Source organism: Parus major, chromosome 8 (genome assembly GCF_001522545.3).
Source record: "Parus major isolate Abel chromosome 8, Parus_major1.1, whole genome shotgun sequence".
Taxonomy (NCBI): Eukaryota; Metazoa; Chordata; class Aves; order Passeriformes; family Paridae; genus Parus; species Parus major.
In genome coordinates this window covers 3,375,249-3,386,615 of record NC_031777.1, presented here as the reverse complement: position 1 = coordinate 3,386,615, position 11,367 = coordinate 3,375,249, and the positions used below count along the sequence as shown (strand labels likewise).

General features: G+C 51.4%; 1 long non-coding RNA gene across 6 annotated transcripts in view; it reads right to left on the bottom strand.

The window, feature by feature from the left end:
• Nucleotides 1-353: 353 nt before the first annotated feature.
• The window catches only part of LOC107208332, a 19,321-nt gene continuing 8,307 nt past the window's right edge, over nt 354-11,367 (bottom strand). Inside the window, exons 1-6 of one of the 6 annotated variants that reach the window (XR_004498494.1) lie at nt 9,400-11,361; nt 8,499-8,598; nt 7,871-8,160; nt 5,089-7,119; nt 3,774-3,956; nt 354-2,052 (exon numbers count right to left, since the gene is read on the bottom strand). This is a non-coding gene — a long non-coding RNA (uncharacterized LOC107208332). Of the gene's footprint in view, nt 2,053-3,773; nt 3,957-5,088; nt 7,120-7,870; nt 8,161-8,498; nt 11,362-11,367 lie in introns of those variants that run through there. The other 5 variants (XR_004498492.1, XR_004498496.1, XR_004498495.1 and 2 more) reach the window with 5 other exon arrangements.

Here is an 11,367-nt window from a genome sequence, read left to right as displayed (position 1 = left end):
AGGGACATCAGGCTTCCCTCCCTCCTCCTCATGGGAGGAATGATGAGCCATCACTGCCATCAGTGGAAGGAAGCAGAATGGGCACCATGAGCTGCAGTATGGACTAGATCTCTCCAAGTTTGCTGGGATGATGATACAGCTGTGGACCTCAGTGGGTCCTTTTGGCCAGGGAACATTGTGGAATAGCTTTTCCTGGAACTCCAGGCTCAACTCTGGGGCCTCTCCCACCTTCACCGAGTCCCACAGCTCCTTTGGCTGCCACTTCTGAACTGATGAGCACATTAGCAGTTAAGTCCATTTGCAGATTTAAAAGTCAAACCCTGCCACAGGAAATTAAAAGATAATGCAAAGAATTATTTAAAAAAATTAATCTTTATTACTCTCCACTCCCAAGCTGCTAATAAAATAAAATGTGTTCCTCATGCAGTCTCTATAAAAACAGGTTATAAAGCAGAGGAAGAGAGGGAGGCAGATGCTTTAAAAAGGCATCTTTCATCCCTCCGCCCTGCCTGCCGTAACCATCCATCTGCACCTGCATGTCAGCTCCCAGCAGTTTCCAACCCAGCCAGCCCCCTTTGCCCTGCAAGGTAATTATTCCCCATTTCCATCTGATCCCCCTTGTCCTCCCTGTTTTACATCTCCAGGGGATCAGCAATCCAGGGTCCAGATAGCAGTCTAGAAGGTGGTTTAATGGCACACCCTCCTTGCTCCAGGTATATCTGAGCCTGTATAAACCAGGATGAATTACAGCTCATTACAGAAAGGCCAGGCACTTGGGAAGTAAACAACGCAGCTATTACAGACACCAGCAACAGCTCCACAGCACCGAAGCAGGGCTGATACATGCAGGGAACCATGCCTGAGAGAGAGGTCAAGGATGCTCAGCAGCTCTCAGAAACCAGTGAAGAGGCTGAGAGGGAGGTGGCAATTGCAAGAGTTTCTTCTGAAAATGCTTCTCTACGAGGCTGTGCTCAAGAAAGCAGCTTAGTCCTTGGTTTTCTAGCTGGAGCTTGAGCCCACGGAGTCAGATATGGAGCTGCAAACAACTTCTGTGTCATGATACCAGGAACAAGTCAGCCAGGTTTTGGTAGGTCCAAGAGCCACCACAACTGAGGAAGAGAACCCAATTTAGCACATGAGGGAGATGAAGAAGCAAGAGGCAGCAAAGCCACCAGCTATGTCCATGCTGCAGTAGAAGAAACAGCCACAGGCACAGATCTGTGTCCCACCTGCCTTCTGGCCAGCCTAGGAGTGTGCCTGGCCAGGAGAAGACCCACCACCAGTGTTCCTGCCAAAGCTGTGCCCCTGGGTCTGGTAGAAGCACAGGCAGGCCAGGAAGGAGCAGGGGGCTCCACAAAAAGAGAGCTGAGGGACCAAGAGCAGCTGCATTGCATCACAAGCACAGCATGAAAGCTGCTCCATGCCCTGAGCTGGGGAAAAGGAGCTGGAGCCGAGCAAACCCCAGAACATGCCCTGATGGCTCCATGGGAACTGCAAAGCCCAACCTCCCCATCCTCAGATGAGCAGAACAAGCACCAAGCCCACCCTCAGGCCTCCCCCAGGCAGCACACAGTGGCTTTATTCCAAGTAAGGCAGCCCCACACCTTCTCCTCATCGGGGATAAAGGGAGCATTTGGCCTTTTCTGTCTCCAGGAGGGGAAGACGCATCTGGAAATGAAGTGATGGCAAGGAGCAGGTGCCAGGGGTGGAGGAAGGAGACAGGCAGAAGCACGAGCAGGCTCAAACACAACGAATGAGAGCCCCCTGGGAGGGATAGTGCCTGCAGTGCCGCTGCCCGGGACACCTGCGGTCCCCAGCACAGGCAGGAGCACAGGGGGACACCACAGCACAGCGAGGTAGGAGGTGCCTTTCCGAGGGGAGGTTGACTATGATTGATGGTGCCGTGCTGTGCTCTCACTGATGTAGAAAATTAGAGAGAGATGGCTTCAGATACCGACCCATCTGAGACACTTGTTGTGTCCATCTCCGGTACGCAGGCGCCTCTCGGGAGCTCTCCCCCCGGTTTGCAGGCTCATTATTCAGAGTGCTGAACTGGGAAAAGCAATGCTCTTTTATTCCAACTTCTTTTCTCCCTCCAAAACTACTGCATTGTATTATTCTTGGGGGCACATAAGGCGCTGATTTCCTTGCTCAGCTACTTGAAGGAAAGTTTGATTCGCCTCAACTAGGAAAAAGTATCCCTTCACTTTTTCTTTTCTCTCCTCAACCAAAGCTGGGAAGACCCTTTATAAAATACAGGAGCCATTTTCTAAGATGGAAATAGCTCCTTTAAAAACAGTGAGTCATGCTCCACACCGAGATGGATCTGATAGCTGGCACTCTACTAATGTAGCCTTGTGCTATTGTCCTCCTGGCAGGTTGGTCCCTTCTTGGCTGGCAATCCCTTTGCCATTTAACCAGTTCCTGGTTTATTGTGGCTGCTTTTGTCCTTCCACTGCTTCTCTGCCAGATGACAAGAGAGGTTTAAAATGTTCCTTAAGTGTGTTTTAAAAAATTCCACATAGGCTTCCATTTGAAATGATGAAGCCAGCAGTCTAGATGAGCTCAGGAGGGGTCACAGCACAGACAGGACACAGCTGGGCCCTTGACTTCAAACAATGCTGTCCCTCCTTAGTAGACAACCAGTTTCTTTCCAGACAGACACAGCATCTGAGCTCTCATTCCTTTAGTCCCAATGTTTCCATGCTGGTCTAAAAATGATAGAGGAACCTCTCTGACTGCTGCCCAAACAGTCCCAAACAGGCCTTACAGTCCTGCAGCCAGTCATCCTTCTTTAAACTCCCCCAGAGCTCCAGGCACCTACACCAGCCCAGGCTCTTCCACTTTGCCAGCATGGCTAGGAGAGACTGACCAAGAGGCTGGATGTGGGGACTACCACCTCTGGCAAGGGCAGGGAAATGGTCGAGTTTCCTTCATGACTCCAAACTGAGCCCCTGGATTCTCCTGCCAGCTCTGCACCTTATGACAGCTGACCCTGTTCCCATGGCAAAAGGGCAGGGTTCTTTTTATTAGCTCTTGGGTATCTCAAGAACAGCTTCAAACTTGCTTTGAAGCCCATCACCCAACATCAATGTCCAGGCTAAGCCCAGCCCTGCTTGTCTCCTTTGTTGGAAGGACAACGATGCCACCAGCTGCAGCCCTGCCAGTGCTCTGAGCATCCCTTGGGTCACAAGGCACAGAGGGACACACAACAAGCAGCAAACACCAAATCCAAGCCAAAGTCTGAAGCACTCAAGAAATCCCTATAGGAAGATGATCTGGAACAAGCCAATGCTCTTCCTCCCTCCCATACATCCACCACAGACTGACCCCAGTGCCTCCTACCAATTTTCCCAGTGGTAGTTAGTCATCTGCCCTTTGGAAATCCCTTCTGGGGGTGCAGAACAAATCCCCACACATCCCCCCTTTCTCCATCTGTTAATGGCTTCCCTCCACCCAGGCTGAGCCTCCCCCAGCCTGAGCTAATGGTAGGAAATTAGCATTAAAATGATGGTTCGCTATTAGCGGTGCCTCAGCTCCCCATCACGCTCCAGGAACAGCAAATGACAGGCTGTGATTTCCCTGCCGCGGTGCAGAGGAGAAGGAACAACGGCAGCCAGAAGTGCTGAAGATACCCAAGGAAAGTTTTAGGCTCATCTCTCCCACCCCAGCAGCCCTTTTCCCTTCGCCATCCCCGCCGTGCTCATCCACCGCACAGGCAATCCTACAAACAGATGGCACCTGGGCAGGAAAGCAGACAAATTGGCTCCCACCTGCAGGAGCACTAAGAGCTTTCAAAGCACACGAGCGCTCGCTCGCCAAGAGCCCCGCGGGGTGGAAATGCCGGAGGAATCTGCCATCGCTCGCCTTCCTCGTGGCTCCACAGCTCCAGATCCCTCCTCGCCTGGTTGCAGGCGTGCAGCTGGCTGGTGGCAGGAGGAGGCTGTTGCCGTGTCCTGAATCGAATGGAAGAAGGAATTCAGGCTTGAGCATCCAATGGTGTGATGTTTCTTTCCATGTCAGCACACCACTTTGGTTTGGAGGGCTCGCAGCCTGGAGTGAGAGGGTTTTCGTGGGTCCCCACTGAACATCCATCTGCTTGTTGAAAAATGAGCTCAGCTCAAGCTGCCTGCTCTCTCTTCCTGCCAAAGTGGGGGTCTGCCCTCCCAGAAACCTCCTCTCCTTGACCAGGTAACTGTGGCAAGAGTGTGGATGTTATTAGAGTTATTTCATTTTCTGCCTGCCTGCTCCTCTGAGCCCACCTGGCTGTAAGCTCCTCTGTACCTAGCGGTGAGGGAAGCAGCTCACGTACCAGCCTGCAGAAAGCCAAGAGGCAGAAGCAGCTCAGCAAATCTGTGGGTGTCAGGGCAGGCTGTCAGCTCCCTTTGGGCACCTGAGTGACCCTGCACTTACTCAGCATAGATGGTGAACTCCTCCTCACAGAGCCCCACAGTGCTGGTCACCTGCAGCACGGAAAGGGGCTGAAATCTGCAGGAGCATTTGGGTGCTTTCAGGGCATCTTATGTGGAGTCATGCACAACTGCTGAAAAATTCCAAAACTGCATTTTAAGCCCCTTAAAGAGCTTATGTCAAACTGGTGACCAGCAACAGGATCCAAAGGAACAGCATGAAGCTGTGTCAGGGGAGGTTTAGGGTGGGTTTTAGGAAAACATATTTCCCTCAGAGGGTGACTGGGCACTGGAACAGACTCCTCAGAGCAGTGGTTGTAGCCACAAGCCAGCCAGAGCTCAAGGAGTGTTTGGACAATGCTCTCATGGTGGGATTGTTGGGGTGTCCTGTGCAGGGACAGGAGTGACACTCCATGATCCTTGTGGATTCCAACTCAGGATATTCTATGATTCTACAAAACAATGTCCTTCCCTCTACCTCATCCTTAACTTGCTTTAAAAGCACCTGGACCAGCAAGTGTCCTCAAGCCCCAGCCTGCCAAATGCATTGTCATGGGCCTAAGAGGTGGGATGCAAAAGGCAGAGGGAAAAGAACAGTAGTAAAGAGCAGGGTTAAAAAGTTCTCCCTTTCCCCAGCATTCCCATCAGCAGCTGAGATGTGGGAGCAAGGAGGACTCACCTGATGATGGATGAGAGAGAACTGATCCTTGGTCAGGCAGAGCAGGAGCAGAAGGAAGCGCTGCTCCCAAAGGCGATTCTCACACCTCCTTGGGATAAGAAAAACAACCATGAGAGGCAGCAGAAGCCCTTCTCCCTGCATGTTTGGAATCCATCTCCGGCCTGTCAGGGGGGCCACGACCCAACCGCACATTTGTATATTCACTGAGCCGTACACCCAGCTCAGGCAGACTCCTGACAGATGCAGATGGGAAAGCCATTTTTCATAAGTGAGGGTAAAAAGGGAACAAGAAAAAAATAGCAAAACAAAAAAAAAAAAGGCTCAGGCAACAGCTGGAAAAGATACAACAGGCTCAGGGCTGAGAGAGAAGCAGAATCAGATTAAATTTTTGGATCTTTAAGCACACTAAGAGGCCAGTCCCCTTCCTCTGTTTTCTACTGTAGCCTAGTGGCAGTAGGTCTCTTCATCCTCTTCTCCATAACCAGCTGAAAAATGAAAACTGGACCCAGAACAACACCAAGGCTTTGCTGAATGGGCCCCTGGGGACAGATGCTGGTAGAGGGGCTGCTGGAGCAGGTGAGCACAGGCACCTTTCTACAAGATCAGCTCCTGCTCAGAGGAGACGAGAGACAGCAGAGAGCGTGAAGCATTAACATGTAAGTCTGCCCCTCAGACCTGGACCTAGCTTAGGCCTGGCCCTAAGGAGCATAAGGCCCCCCAGGGCCCTGGAGGAACATCCCTGGCAGACCTCCTGCTGGAACAAGCCTGCCAGCATGGCAGAGGACCACTCTGTGCAACGCTGCCATGACAGCAGCTTCCAACGGCCCCAGTTTGTTTCAGGCAGTGACAAGGGGTTTCCCTCTGTCCCAGGTCACCATGCAGCCAAGAGGCATCAGTGACACAGAGCCACTCACCCAGACAGCAGGAAGCTCAGCACAATAGATGCTGTCCCCTGAGCAGCATGCCTGCCTTCCCTGCTCAGCACCAGGAGCCAGAGGGTCCCAGTGCAAGCCATGGGGAAGGGGAAAGGGAAGGGAGAATTACCCTCACGGAGGGAAAGATTTCACCTCTGCCAGTGACATTCTGCTGTTGTCACCGCCAGCCATAACATCACCCTCTTGATGTGAAATCTAAATTGACAGTGATACAGGAAAGGAGCTGAGAGGGCAGCAAACTCTGCCCAGCCCTCTTTGTAACCCCCAATCTCTCATGGCTTCCAGCCTCTGCATGGAGCAGAGCCAGCACCTCATTACCAGGTTACTAAGCAAGTAGATATTCCTTTTCCAGAGCCATGGAATAATATTTTCTTGCAGTTATCCATCCTTCTGGACAGCTCTGAGGAGAATTTCATTTTGGTCTCTGCCACATCATCTTTGATTCTGAAGTGAGAAACAGATGTAGGAGCCCACACCTCCTTTGCAAAACAACACATGCAGCAATAAGCTGAAGTCACCAAAGCCTGAAGAGCTTCTGCTGAGAAAGTCCAGGTGCCTTCAGACTCACTGGAGGTGCATTAAGCCCCACTGATCCCTGCTGCCTGTGGCATTTCCAGTGGATATTCATTCTCTTTGTCCCAGGAAAAGGCAAGCACAGGGCTGGGCAGCAAGGCTTGGTGAAGGTTACTGCTGAGACCTGGCAGAAATGTCATCCAGCAACACGTTTCAAGAAAGATTCATCCCCAAGCAGCCTGGCTCCATAATAAAAGTGTCAGAGCAGCTGACTTGCTTCCCCCCATTCTCATTGCATACAGATTTATCCTGTCTCAGGTCTCTCTCCCTCCACAAGCCAGCACGTGCCTTTCCTTTCAATAGGCTGGCAGTGAAACTCAGCCAGCTGAGATCGTAGGAGAAAAGGGAATACAAGAAAGGTGAAGGCATCATAGGGGGAAAAATTGCTCAGGAGCCATGTTTTCCTCTCATTTTGGCTGCTCTCAGTTCTGAAATGGAGGAGGGCGACATGAGAGGTAACTTAACATGAGAATGCATCAAAACCAGCAGCCATTTGTTCTGATGTTCCAAACAAATTCCCTAGCTGAAAAAAAAAAAAAAAAAAAGAGAAAGATATATTAATGGTCCTTTGCAAACAACTAAAAATACCCACAATGGCCAGAGCTTCTTTTGGATTTTTTTTTTCTTCTCTTCCCTCAACTTACGCCCAAAGGAATGTGCCACACAAATTAAAATGATTTCCCTCCAACCTGCAAGATAGGAGCAGGCAAGGCATCCTTCAGCTGTGAGTGAAAGAGATGGAGCCTGCCTTTGTCAGGAGCACGCCAGCCCCGGGGAGGTGAGGTGGTGGGGGACGGCAGACAGAGCTGCAGGGATCCTGTTGGTTAATTCCCAGTAACTGGGACAGACAGGTCTGTGCCAGGCACCCAGCTGGGGTCCAGGGGGTGTTTCGTCAACATCAATAGCAGAAGTGAATCCTGGGCACCTCAGCTGCGTTGGGGGGATGTAGAGTAAGAGCAAAGAGCTGTGGAACAGCTTTCCATGGAGCAGAGAAAACCTCTACTACCACCGAGGCAGTCCTGTTAAATTTGCAAAATGTATTGCAGGAGGCAGAGGCTGTGATACCTCCTGGCCCCATGGACATTATCACCCAAGGACATTGTTTTCCTGGCCCATGCCAGGGTACCCACTCAGGTATGAGCCCTAGCACACGTTTTCTCCCCTCAGCTGAGAGTTTACTTCTAGCAGTGAGAGCTCATAGGCAGAAGGAAAACCAAGACCACCCCCACCAGACTATAAAAGCGCTGCTTTGCTGTGCCACAGCTGTTTCTCACATCTGGATGCAGACAGCACTCAGAGCACTGCAGCTGGCCCCAGCTCCTTGGTTAGCATTCCTGTTAACACCAGGCAGGCGAGAGGTCTGGCAGCCGAGGTGAAGGGCCACTTCATCTCCGTCATGTTCTCCTCTGCTAATGAAAATGTTTCTCCAGCGTGTCCTCGGGAAGGTTTCCTTCAGCTCCAGCCCTCGTGTGATTGAAGGCTAATCTCTGTTACTCGTGGCTGAATGGCAGCCCACGAGGAAGGTGATGTATTGTGTTTCACTTCAACTCGACATTTAATGGTGCTGGCAGAAGAAAAAAAAGCAGCAGATGTTTCTGGACTGAAAGTGAACTCCTCCCCAAACACTGAGAGGTCAGGGCAGGAACAGGGGCCTCATGGACCCTTTTAAATTCCAGCCTGCTTTGAAAGGCCACTTGGCTTGCCAACATCCTCCCTCCCAGAGGCAGTCCAGCTGATAGCAGTGGCCACAGGAGGTGACATGTCCTGCTGCCACCCCATGGAACATGACTGGCCTCCAGTGAAGTCCCCATCATCAGTCTGGTCAGATTTGGAAGAGAGGCCAAGGTCTAGAGTACAGACTTTTTTTTGGAGGAAATCATGTGACAAAGGCTCAACACTCACAGATTCCTCTGGCTGGCTCCAAACTTAGTCACTGAAGCCTCAAGACGGGAAATTTTTCAATCTGCCATGTTAGCTTCCTTTGAAAATGCTTGGAGACCTCCTGATTTAAAAAAAAAAAAAAAAAATTTGAGAGAAAAAATCAGGTTTACAATCCTCTTCCTTTTGTGCTGCTCGCACTCAAGGAGACACCTGGCTCCATGATACACTTTCTCCTCTGCTCCACAGCTCTGCAAACACATTCCAGGCCATCCCCACCACCTGCTGCTCTCCTGCTGTTTCTCCCCTCACTGGAACCACTCAATTATCTATCATGGCACTCTGCCCCCTCTATCTGCAAAGCTTTGTGGCTTTTCTTTTCCTTTTTTTGCCCCTATAAAACCACTATCAGCATTTGTTGAGGACACCCAAACACAAAACAAACTCCTCTGTTTGCTTTCCCTTCTCCCACTAGCACTGGTTGTGGGGCGTTTACCATGGACCACACAAAATGCATTCCCCAACAGCTAAACCTGGAGGAGGAGAAGGAGAAATTAAGAAAACACACAGGAGGGAAAAGAAAAAACTTCCAATTACTGGCAATTATTTCTACTTGATCACCCACTGTGCACTGTGCCCGAGACACAAATCACTCTTGGCAGGGTGGCACAGCTTGTACCTGCACACACAGTGCACAAGTGAGCACACAGGCTGTTTGGTGAACATATTCCAAACCTATTTGGGCACCTATTTTGAGCTCAGCTGGCTCCAGCCTTTCTGAGGGTCTCTTACACACCAGTCAAGTTAGAGGTGATGCTCTCACAAGCCATGGCCCAAGTCCTGGAACAGAGGCAAGGCACTTGCCTGGAGCTGAGGCCTGCCATGAGATTGCCCAAGGGATGTCCATCCTCATTCCCAGACTCACCTGTCTGGGTTCTCTGGCAGTTTTTCCTTCTCAGGAGGCATGGCAGCTATGGAGAGCACTTGCAGGTGGCACAGCTCTGCCAGAGACACCTTCCCCTCCATGGGAGAACACACTTTGCTCCCAGCCAGAGGGAAGGACGAGGCACCCAGCACGCTGCTGCAGTGGAGGAGGCACTCAGCCAGCCACTAATGCTTCCCACTGTCTTGGAGCAAAGGGATGGATTAGCTTTTATTAGCTCTTATGAAGAGCACATCACTCCTGCCCTTTCCTCCTCTCACAAGGCTCACGCACAGGCTCAGCTGCGCCTCAAGTGAAGCAGAACCAACTTACCTACGTGCTGGCAGCCCCAAACTCCTCTTGGGTCTTGGATAAATCTTACAAATCCTAAATCTTAGGAGAGCTGGGAGTTAGAATGGAGCAATCCTCCAAAGGGTGCTGCAGGTGCTGCCCAGAAGTGCTTAAATAAAGATGGATGCTTGGCTTTTACATCTGGATCTCTCAGGTGGTACTGTGCCTGAAGGAGGGCATGGTCTCCACAACAGCCAAACCAAAGCCAAGGCCCGGTCCCCAGAGCAGAGACCCAAACCCGGGGCTGTTAATTTGGGGGATGGCCCGTGGTTTTCCTGCTGAGTGCTCCTGCCACATGCAGCATCCCTGAGCCCCAGCACCCAGGCAGCAGCTCGGCTGAGGGATGGTGCTGCTCAGGAGAAGTCTCTCTAAAGGCGCTCTGGGGCTTGTTAGCAGGGTGATAAAGGGGATGAATGGCCTCAGAGAAACGCTCTGTCTCCTGCTGTGGCATTCATTATCCTTTAGCCAGGCAATTCTTCACACCAGCCAGGAGCTCTGGGCTGCCTCGTTCATCGTCCGCGGGGGCTGCTTCCCACGAGAGGCCACGCTCGGTACCCGCGGCTCGCCCCGGGCGGCTCGAACGCTCGGAGCTCATCACCTTCCTCCCACACAAGCGGATTGCTTTCCCAAACACGAGGCTCCCGTGATCCACAGCTGCCCCCGGCCCCAGATCTGCGCATTTTCAGCCTGATTTCCCAAGGAGCGCAGAGCACATCCTGCTGCATCAGTCTGTCCTCTGCCCACTCCCTAGCAACTTCTGACACCGCAAACAGATTTCAAGCTGATGTGACAGAGCAACAGAGGTCTCGGAGACAGTCAGAGTCTATAAATTTCATGGGAACAGATTACCTAACAGAGGAGAGACATTATTAGCACCTTCCAAACTGTAGTGTATCATCCCTTATTAGACATCAGACAATTTGTGTGGGAGAGAAGCTATAAATATCCCAGGAAAGGGAGCTGCTCCATTCAGCACTAATAACTTACTGGACACCAGAGACTCCAAATCCAAACGGTACATCCACAGAAGATGAGATTTCATGGATCCCACTGCACATAGCACCAACAGGAGAAGGTTTCAGGCCTGTTTGGCTGATAGGAGAGCCAGCCAGCTAAATGGCATGTTAGCCTTTGGAAAGTCCATGGAAATGGAAGGTGGGCCCTTCCCTCATCCTTCTTTAAGAGACCAAGCTGAGGTCCTTCTGCATTTCCAACCTTAATTGCCCTCCCAGATTTATGGATGAGTTCAGCTGCTGCCTAAAATGGAAGTGACATGCCCAGCTCTAAGGGGGAGAACTGATGGGCTGAGCAGCTCCCTCGCCCCCACAACTCTCCCATTGCCTTTCCACTGTGTGGACAGAGATTTCACCTTCCAGAAAAGATGTTTTATCCACAGACTGCTGCCAGGAAATGCCAGGAAGACATCCCAGGGTCGGAGCAGCGCCTGGTGAGCTCTCAGCAGGATCACTTACACATCAAGCTGCTCATTAGCTCTTGACTGATGGGTGGAACTTGTGAGTGAGAGGAAGCTCATTCCTCCACACACAGGTGCTTGCTGCCCACCAGTCCCAGCACAGACCTGTCAGTGCCAGCACGGGGCTGGCAGGCAGCAGCATGGGT